The sequence below is a fragment of the Solanum tuberosum genome, unplaced genomic scaffold, assembly GCF_000226075.1.
Source record: "Solanum tuberosum cultivar DM 1-3 516 R44 unplaced genomic scaffold, SolTub_3.0 scf00266, whole genome shotgun sequence".
NCBI lineage: Eukaryota > Viridiplantae > Streptophyta > Magnoliopsida > Solanales > Solanaceae > Solanum > Solanum tuberosum.
Window position 1 is genome coordinate 210,370 of NW_006239201.1, and position 11,219 is coordinate 221,588.

Genomic DNA, 11,219 nt, shown 5'->3' on the forward strand with positions numbered 1-11,219 from the left:
TGTTGACACCCAATTTTGACCCTCCTTTCTTCCAATTCATTGTTTTCGAGCTTCTAATTTAATAACGCATCAAACTATCCTTTTTTGCAACTATTTTTGCTACTACGACTATCTCTCTACTAAAATTATATATTTTATTATCGAAATGACTATTATCACTTTTACACCTCTTTTCTTAAATAATCAATTGTTGTCATCTTACTTCTAGTTCCTATTTATTAAATTAATTATAAGTCAATATTTTATAAATATATTTTATATTAGCGATATTTTTATTATGTAAATTTTTAGTTGTTATCATATCATAATATATATTATATTAGTTATTAAGTTAGAAGCCCAAAATAATTTAAAAGAAGAAAGAAAAAGGCCATTAAATTCAGCCCACAGACCCAACAATATCAGACCAAATTGGTCAGCCCACAAAAATAAATATACCTTAGCCCAAATTCGTCCCAATTTTCGGCCCAAAACTAATTCAAGCCCTAAGCCATACCTTTTTAACTAGCAGAAGCTGCTCCTTTGTCTTCTATCGATAGTTTCCTCTTTCAGTTAAACTCCAATGATCTTCAAAATGGCAGATACCATCCACTCCAATTCTATGCAAGCCTAGACAACTCCACTTGCTCTCTCTCTTATTCTTATCTCTCTTCTTTAATTTGGTCAAGGGAAAATGCCAAAGATTTCTGCGATTTCTGATGGAGTAAGCTCAGGGATTTGATTTTGAATTCAAATGGCTCCTTCACTCTTTTGAATCCCGCCAAAACGCTAAGCCAGAAAACCTAGTCTTTACCTATAAATACATCCTTACATCTTTAGCCAGGGGAGAGATTTTTTCAGCCTCCATAGAAGCCTTGGCATTCATTTTTTTTAAGAAGTTTTTCCATCGCACTATAGCCCCTTAACCACTGTGTATTTTGCTCCAAAATATCATTTTGGTTCTATTTTGATCTCGGCTAAGAACTCTAGTTTCGAGCTGGTCGTTATTCGAACATAGGCCTTAGACCAAAGCATCTCCGTTCACTGCCCGATAACAGGTAATACTCACCCTTTTCTTTTCCGCTGTTTTGTCTCTATAATAAAATGTTGTGTGTGCTTTAATAAACTGATATATCGAGAGTGATTTTTTAGCTGTAATGAAGTGTAAAAATGAGTCTGTGTCTTGTTTGAGATCTGTACAGAGCTGAGTTTGTATTGCCTTGATGTTTCAAACGTCGAACTTAAAGAGTTATTTTGTTTTATGACTAAACTAGATAGCCACGTGAATCAGTTTTTGCTCCAAGTTGTTTTGCATTTGATAAGAAGTTTCTGCCCATGTATTATTAGGCAGAAAGCGATATAATTTTGCCTTGTTTGAGTAAGCTGTTAATCATGTATTTTCTTAACAAATGCAACTTATGCTTTTTTGTTTAACAGAAGCATGTGAGAACCAATTTTTAATTTTTCTTAGTAAGGTAGTATTGTGTAGAATAACTATTTAAACCATTTGTAGCTCTCTTTCACGTTCCCAATATATACATTTAGTTATCTTAAGTAGGTGTATAAGTTATCATTTTAAATAACGTCATGTAGTATTGTCAAGACTCGAACATTATATTTCGTTGTTCATAATAATTCATAGAAATGGCACTTCTCTTATAGCTCAAATCTGATGTGTTTGAATTTAGCTTATACTCGAAAAAATACATTTGTTTTGATTTTGTTATTGTTAGTCGGGTTAAAGGTCGTTATTCAATAAATGAGTATTTTATTTGACGCTTGCAAATCTTGTGTTTGTAATAATATATACATTGTATAATTTTGCTTAGCTCTATATTTGATTTTCACTATCGTTTAAAGTTGAATTGTCTCACTAATCTCCTCTTTACTTTCTTTTTATTTACATGTACATTCGGGGGGTGCGTATGGAGTTGCAATATGACTCCACCTCTATCCAAATTAGAGAAGCAACCTATCTTGCATTTAGCTCGTGTCTAGAATGATTCACTCATTCCAAAAGAAAATCCCGCACTTCCTCTTTATCTCAAAGCTTTATATTTTTTATGCATACATATATGTTGTTATCTTTGACTAACATTTTATACTTTCTTTTGGTACCTATATTTATGTTTGTTTCAATTTATATTTGAACTTATGCAAACTAATTAACTAAGAACTTAAGCAAACCTAGTAGCTCACCTTCCCCTCCTTTAGATATTGGGTTTAATATATTAATTTGGCTTAGAACAATGACCTTTAATTTAAGTTCTTTTGTTGCTTAACTCGATTGTTAGTTTGAGAAATCTTTGTTTTGCAAAGAAGTTGGACCCTTTTTTTTAATGAATATGTATCAACCCTTAAACTGTACTTTTTGATAAACATATTGGGTTTAATACATTAATTTGGCTTAGAACAATGACCTTTAATTTAAGTTCTTTTGTTGCTCAACTCGTTTGTTAGTTTGAGAAATCTTTGTTTTGCAAAGAAGTTGGACCCCTTTTTTATAATGAATATGTATCAACTCTTAAACTATACTTTTTGATAAACTAAGGTCTTAAATACAATTTTTTTAACATTTTCCACAAACCTTTGTTAAAATTAAAAACAAAAGTGTAAGTATTTGAACTCTAAAGTGAGTTATTTTGAGAATTTAAAAGGGGCGATTTGTACGTCTTTGTTTGGCTGGTTAATAGTTTTAAAACTAATCTTAAAGGATGCCTTACCCCTTCCCTTTAGGATAAATTAGAACTCCTACCTAGAATTTTTAAGTTTAGTAGACCATTTAATTGAAGTCATTTTAGTATTACTTAGTTAATAATTTAGGTATCCTAATTTACCTTAAAAATAATTAGGTGGCGACTTCTTAAGTTAATTAATTTGGAAAATCACCAATATGTTGTACACTAATTTGACCTTGGTTAAAATGGGGTATAACAAACCCTAACTTATATTTCAAAAGCCGAAACTGACCAAGTTCAGTTTAGACCCAATTAAACTCCTAAAAACGAAATAAAGTAATTTGGTAAGGAAAAGACCAAACTACCCTTCCAAAATCCAGATTACACTTTCCTTATTTGAATAGTCCAACTTCCAATGGGCATATCTCACTCATACAAAGTCGGAATCGCGCAAACTCGGCGGCGTTGGAAAGACAATTCCAATATCTTTCCTACGTATCTGGAAAGTGGAAGCACACCTAACTCATCCTGATCTAGGAGTTATGGTCATTTGAAGTTGACCAAAAACCCAAACTTAACTCAAGTTAACAAATTTCCAGATTTTTCATTCTTTCCTAAAATGACTATTTCTAATTCTAACTCTTTCTAGTTCTTTCAATTAGTGAGATGTTACCATATCCATGTATATGTTATGTAAAGGCAATCGATCAATAATATATATCAGTTCATGTAATTTTATAGTTAGAGTTGTATGTAACTTGCTGCGAATTGCATTACTATAATTACGTTGATGTGTCATAATATTATTAACTTGAATACTATAAATATTTAAAAATTCTTAATGTTGTTGTAAGCGTACACATTTTCTTTTAGATTCTCTTATATTGCAAATAATTTATAGTGTTGTTTACCTCCATAAATAAACAAATAGGTGGTCAGTTTTGTCAATAAACTTGGGAGAAGAAATCTGCAAATAAAGATCGATAAATCGTGAACTATTGAAAATAAAGATAATTTTCACAAGTGAAAGAAAAAAAGACAATGAAACTAACTGGTGCAACTTAACATCTTTATTGAGACGCCTAAAATTTTCTTAATTTTTTAAAAATATATTTTCCTTTTACTATAAATTTTCAAATTCCTTACTATTAATTTTACCTAATATCTCTTGCTATTTATTTTTCTTGTACCATATATTTTAAGGCTCTTTAATTTTAAATATAATAAAGAAAACTAAATAATAATTTGAGGGAGATAGTAAATGACAATTTTATCTATTGTATTACATGTTTTGCACGTGTGTATCACCTTAATTAATAATAAATGTATTTATATATATTATTATTATTATTATTTCTTTTTAAAATGGTTTGTATATAATAATTCATTATATGTAATAACATTAGTATGTGATTGTCATTATACACTTTCTTTGAATAAATATTTCACTAGGGTCGTTTGGTAGAGTGTATTGGAGAAAATAATGTTTGCATTAGCTTGATGTATTATTAGTACCTTGTTTGGTACACTTTTCTAACCTATGCATAACTAATGTTTGTATTAATAATACACTCTATTGTGTATTGAAGAGTGTATTGCTAATACCATCTATTTCTATGCATTAGGAATGCAATGGTCTCTAATGCATGCATTAACATTATTAAAGACACAATTTCCCTCAAAATTTTTTTTTACATCCTTTCCATTATATTTGTTGAGGGTATTCTTGTAAACAAATATTTTTTCTAAAAAAACTATGTAATGCATAATATTTTTAGTACACCAAACCAAACATTGCATAAAAAAAAATCAAATCATAACTAATACAAGCATTACTAATGCAAGCATTACTAATACACTATATTTTGCATTATTCTTATACACTCTACCAAACGACCCCTTATGTACTACAATATGAAGCAATATAGATGGGCCTGATATTTGAAAGATATTTTAAAAAATTGTTGCCTCTTGAAATTCTATCTATTTGGAATGTAGATAGTAATATACGTAAAAAAAAATACCAGAAATCGCAATAATTAACAATTTGGAATATTTGAAAGATATAAAAATCAAGTTGACTTTTAAAATTCTTAGTGTCACGTAAATTGGGAAATTCTATCAGCTTATCCTAACTTATCATCAATCAAGTTAAGAAAAACATATTCAGCTTAGATACATTGACAGTACTACAAACACTTCTTTCGATCAGTGGCGTAGCTACCCTTATGTCAGGGTGTCCAATTGGACACCCTGCGACGAAAAATTATATCGTATATACAAGTAAAATGATAAACAAAGTGGCTAAATAACATATTTTGGACACCCTTGACACAACAATATGATGTAGCCTAGTGGTTTTATGTGCCTTGAAAGAGTAAAGACACACAAACTTAAAGTGTTTGTGTGGTCGAATTCTCATTACTAGTAGTTTTTTTTTCACTTTTTAAGAAGAGCACTTGGACACCCTTTGTGAAATTTTTGGCTCCGCATAAACAAGTGTTTGAAATGGCACATCACTTGAAAAGTTTTGCTCTACACATTGTTCAAGATAACATATAGTACTACATTTGTTACTTTAGGCTATATAAAATATTATGTAGATAACATATATAATAAGTATGTGCTATACAAATGTTATAGAAATAGAATATTGAATATGCAGCATATCAAACTTTATGTAACTCAGTTGCCTTATGCAGATTAGAATCAAGAAATTACAAAGGGAGGAAACATTCAGTGAAAGTGAAAGAAAAATTGATCAATTGATGCACCTTTTCATGTCGCTTCTACTTTAATATTTCATAACACACTAAATAGTAAAAGAGGTAAACTTACATCAAAATCAAAATTTATACTTTCAAAATCAATAATAACAAATATTTTCCTGTATATATTGCAGGAACTAAGAGAGAGAAATTGCTTGATTCTGAGGGTAATGATGTGAAGAAATCATAGCAATATATAGAAAAAATGGGGTAATCATATTTTTTAACTAACTGTTTTTACGACTTGTCATTCTGAATTGTGTCTAATAAATGGTTCTTATTGTTATATTCAATCATCTATAAACAAGCTTTTGTTTGTGTTGCAACTTGGTCCATGATTTGGTCCTGTGCTCCTCTTTGAGAAATGCTCAACTTCTCATTATATTGTATCAAGTCTTCTTGTGTCTAACCTTTGCTTAATTGATAACATATATAGATATGCTTGAGAATTGTGGATACAATAATAGCTTTTACTCTTATCCTGAAGTTGGTTTATGAGTAGATAGAACACTTTTTGTTCATTCCAATTTCTTTCGTATTCAACATGTGGCAAATATTTGATCAAAAGTAAAAACATTTTGTCGTAATATGTGAGTCTTGGTATCCGTTTCATTTGACATCTCAAAATCTACAATATTTAGAGCAGGGGCATCATATATATATCAGAGTTACCAGATCATAAGCCTCGTGACTCACCAAGTTTCTAATACTCTTAAGTGGTGTTGCTTATGATGTTGTTTTGTTCTTCTTCTTTTAGCTCTATAATCGGATTTATTGGTGCTTTTAATTGAAGCATGCCAGAATATAGTTGGCTTACATGCACAATTCATTTCACGAAGTAACTTCGCTTAGAATGTACCTTTGTAGTCAAGTTATCATTTCAAAAGATCTCATTAATTGTGTGTATTTTTTTGCAATCAAGTGGTGGAATTGAATACATTTGTATGGCATAATTAAGCTCTCCCAGCCAAATTATATGCAAACAATTTATGTTAGCAATGTAAAGGATTCTCTCTTAATTTTTTTTATTGTTGGCAACAATATTATTACTTATAATATTAGTTGTGTGCTTGCACATTTGATCTTTTCTCTTTTCTTTGTAAATTTATGATTGTTTAAATTATTATTGGCCTAATTAGCTTTAGGCTTCAATCAAAGAGCATTGTTTTCCTGATGGAAAAAATGTTATTTCATGAATTGGGGGTTTCAACCCCCGCTGTTTTTTATTACTATATTAGAGATTGTGATTGTTGAAATTTAATTGTAGTTTTCTAAGAGTCAATTTTCGAGGATTCACACCGCCATAAAATAATTCACGTTGCTTGTTACAGGGGTTAGTGAAAAATCTCTACAGATTAATTGTGACAGACCTAACTATAGGAGTTTCTGAAACCTCCGCTACAACAAATTGCGGGGTATCTAATCCTTGTAGTATGCAGAATAAACTCCTGCTATGTAGGCTTCTTCTTTCTTGCAGTGAATATGCAGAAGAAACCCAAGAGTTTAGATGAAATGAACAACTAACTTAACCCCACCCTTACAAGTAATACATAGCCTGGACTCTCAGTACTTACACAGGCGTACCGTAACATGTATGGTCCAGGTCCCACATGATCACCTACCTGTCAGACTTGAGGTCAACTCACTTTTAACGCAATCCGGACCACCCAGGGATCCAACATGCAACCACTACCTCATGCAAGAATACACCAGGTCCACTCATATGGGACCATAGTCACATAGTTGGTCCTCTAAAGGAACCCAAACCAAACTGTCAGTGTCATACCAGGTGTGGTATCCGAGTCAACCATATATAATCATACTAGGTGTGGTATCCGAGCAATCCAACAATGTCCCCTACCGGCGTGGTATCCGTGCCAATCAATAAGCATAAACAAGCATGCACAAGCACATAGCACAATGAACAAGACCACTTGAAAACCACAAGTCACAATCAAAAGTTCATTGCATGAGATTACCCACATGATGTCATTTTATATGTCTCTTTACCATGCATTGCACAAATGATACTACAAGAAGTAGATATGAATACATAAATAAAACCAGAACATACAACCCTCACCTACCAGAAAACTTAAGACTAATCACTTGCTAAAGAACCACCTCCTATTCATCCCTTTCCCCATATGCTTTTGGAGGATTTTTGGAGCAATCTTCGTCTATTTTCTCGTTTCAAAAGTCAAAGGAAAAAAAAATGACGCATAATTAGGTTGCTAAATCTCAAGATCTCGCTATATCGGGGGCCAGACCGCTATAGCGGCACTAACATAGCGAAAGAATCCGCCGCTATGGCTTGTTGACGTCAGCTCAGCCCAAAAAATACTTTATGCCAAAAATTCGTCGTGCTCAGATTTTAAAAGTTCTAGCACTATCCTTCCGGACTTTTGCAACTTTGCATGAGGTCCATTTTAGTAATGACGGATCGGTTCGTTACAATTGTCTAAGATATACATGAAAGCGGTAAAAACCTCATTAAATGTATTCTTATTAAAGAAGTATTTTGTAAAATATGACATGATTATATTAAAGAATAACTGATTAAAATTGTTCTTAATATTTACTTATTTATTTTTGTGTCGATGAATTTTCATAACTAATTATCATATATAGCTGATAATCATATTATTAGCAGTTTTACCAAAATATTGTTTTATGATAATATACCATCTAGTATATTATAAAAATGACAACATGTATCAAATATATGAGTATTTTTAATAATTTATAAAACTTGAGTACAAATTGTGCTTCATATTTTTTTTTAAAAGAGTGAAATATATTTCTCAAAAACTATGCCTAAACACATGTTGAAACTCCTCTCAAATCTGATTTTCCAAAAATATTTGGTAATCTATGGCCTAACACTAGCATAATCTCTCTCAATCTATTCCATATTTTTATGTTCTTTTTTTCAAATTGTTTGGCAGGTCGCAAATAACCTTAATATGGTGAACCCCTCGATATGCACATACCCAAAACTGGTGATTTTTTTATGTCTTTACTACCATTTTCAACAACATGAAATCACTATACACTATCTCTACTCCCTATATATACACATCCCTTTTCATCTTTCATTCACTAAGAAGGTAAACAATTCAATTTTTTTTACTCTTTTCTTTTCTTATCTAAACATGTAGACACTATGTAATAATATTTCGGATCGGATTGACTACTACGTTTTGACATTCTTATTTTCTATGTCAAATGTCCTTCTTTTGAAGTAGCAAGTATCATTGTTTAATGTTTTGGAAATTCGTTTTCTTAGTTTTCAAGTAGACCTAATCATGGTAATTTGTTATAGAAAATTGTGAATATGAGAGCATATCGAAGTTGGAGTTGAATAAGGAGCTAGGGAACAGAAAAATTGATTCAAGAATAACGTATTACGTGTGCGTCTCAGCATGTTACAAGTTTAGGGAACATAGAGGCGAAGTAAACAAACTTAACTTTTTTAATTTACATTATTCTTTAAATTAATTATTTATGTTTTAATTATATGGTTCTATCTAAAAATGAATAATCCAGGGAATATATATATATATATATATATATGAGAGGAAGAAATTGTAGTAAAAAAAGAAACTAAGGAGATGCAAAAGTGGCACTACATGGGGTAGAAAATAGGATGAAATTTTAGATGCTACATAATGACATTTTGCATCAGGCTGGCTACTATATATGCTTTAACATTCTTATTTGCTCTGTCAAATTCTCTTAAATTAAATTGAGCGCTTCATTTTCACCTCAAAATGTTGAAAAACGAAACACATGTAGACGATATCTGAACGAATTGATAAATCATATTGTGGTTTTACTCGTGCATACCATATAGATTTAATTTAATACTTCAAACATCAAACAAGGTTGGTTGTGGGATCGGAGTGTCGCCTTCATCATGCATGATTGTTGTGACATTTACCTCTGCATTAGGAATCAGAATCGAGAATCGATTTTAACTTGACAAATTTGAAATTTGAAATAGAAGAGAATGGTTGTCAACGAGTTGAACAATAAAAAAATAACTTTTGATAAAAGAGTTGCACTCATTAAAAATTTCATATGACGCAAGAAAAAAGAGAGTGAAATCCATTCTTTCACATGTTGATGCATTGGTGAATATAGTTCAAGTGGTATATATGTCATCATTTGATGGAATGAATCAAAAAATGATTTATATGTATTGGCGCTTGCGGAATCGTATACTACTTTATCATTGCAACATGAAAAAATTTCATGTTCAACGATTGTGGTGAGTGAAACATCATATGTCCTTTAAAATCACCAATTCATATTGTAAATAAAAATACAATATATATTCATTTTAATAACAAATGTGTATTTTTATAATATATGCTGCGTCATTCCCCAAAATATGCTTTTTAAGTTACCCGATCCGACCCCTTATTGATTTTCGTTCTATTTTTATTCCTTCGGCTTCAACATATTTATTTTCAACAATTTTATTTTGATCTTCTTTTTCTTGGATATATTGTTGGTAGTTTATGAACCAACAAGTTCTTATTTTCATTTTAATTATTCAATCATTTTTTCCGTCAAATATCTACTTGTTAGTCTCATAACTAAATCTCTATATGTTTGATATATTTAGACATAGTATATGTTTTCTGTCTGTAATTTGCTAAGCCAGTTTAATTTGTTTCCTTCTTAATTATTATATTTTTTCTGATTAACTTATTGGTCATGAGATATGTTTTAACATTTTATTTTCAATATATACCTAACTTTTATATGTCATATTTTAAAAAACTAGAATTGAGGTGAAAAACTATGATATATGGTACTTTGCATTCATAGAAGAGTTTAAAAGAGTAGAACAGAAGTTAGATAACTAGTCTCTATGAACGTGTTTTGCGTTATTCACTATCAATTATCATACAAAAAAGAAGTTAGGTAATATTACTTGTAATTACATCATATTTATTTAATGAGGTACAAAAATGTTATTAGACACCAATTTTATTCATACTGTCACGATCCAGGGTACCCGCTAGACGTAACACGACGTACTCGACCCGAAGGGCTCTAATACAAGCCCTTTGCATCATAACATAGGTAATAGAAAAGTATGGAAGATTTAAAACTTCTTTAAGACCATACAATTGAAAACATTTTCATAAGCAAGCGGAAGTCTTTACTAAAACCTTGTCTCAAACCATCTATTTAAACTCATGAATAAAAGTCTTTGGACGCAACCCATACAAAGTCTAAAAACATAAAGAAATGACATAAAGGGAATATGGGTTCGTCCTTGAAGCTATGAGGACTCGCCAAGTCTTCAACTCTTCTTGCACCTTAAAAACCTAGCCTCCAAAGCAACTCAAGTCTCCAACCCTACATTTGGTTAGAATGTAGGCAATATGCGTTAGTACAAAATGTACCAAGTATGAAAGCTAGCACAGCATCATAAGAGCATCTCAAATGGTTAGTCAACATAAGACATAAGCATAAGAGACAATAACATATTCATTGCATAATCATCATAGTCATAGCATGGTCTCCAACATAAGCTCCATATAAACATGAGTCAACATAAGACATAGTTAATGAGCATAGGAGGCAAGTCATAATCATATAAGCATAATTGACCCTTGGCCATCCATACCATAATAGCACCATTCTCAAGTAACCTCAAAAGTATACAAGTGCAAAGCAAGAATAGCATCCCATAATACCACCCAAGCCAAGTATCCCTTTTTAGTCATCTTAATCATAGTCTATGTGCATGGTTAAGTCATAAGTCTTTCTACCA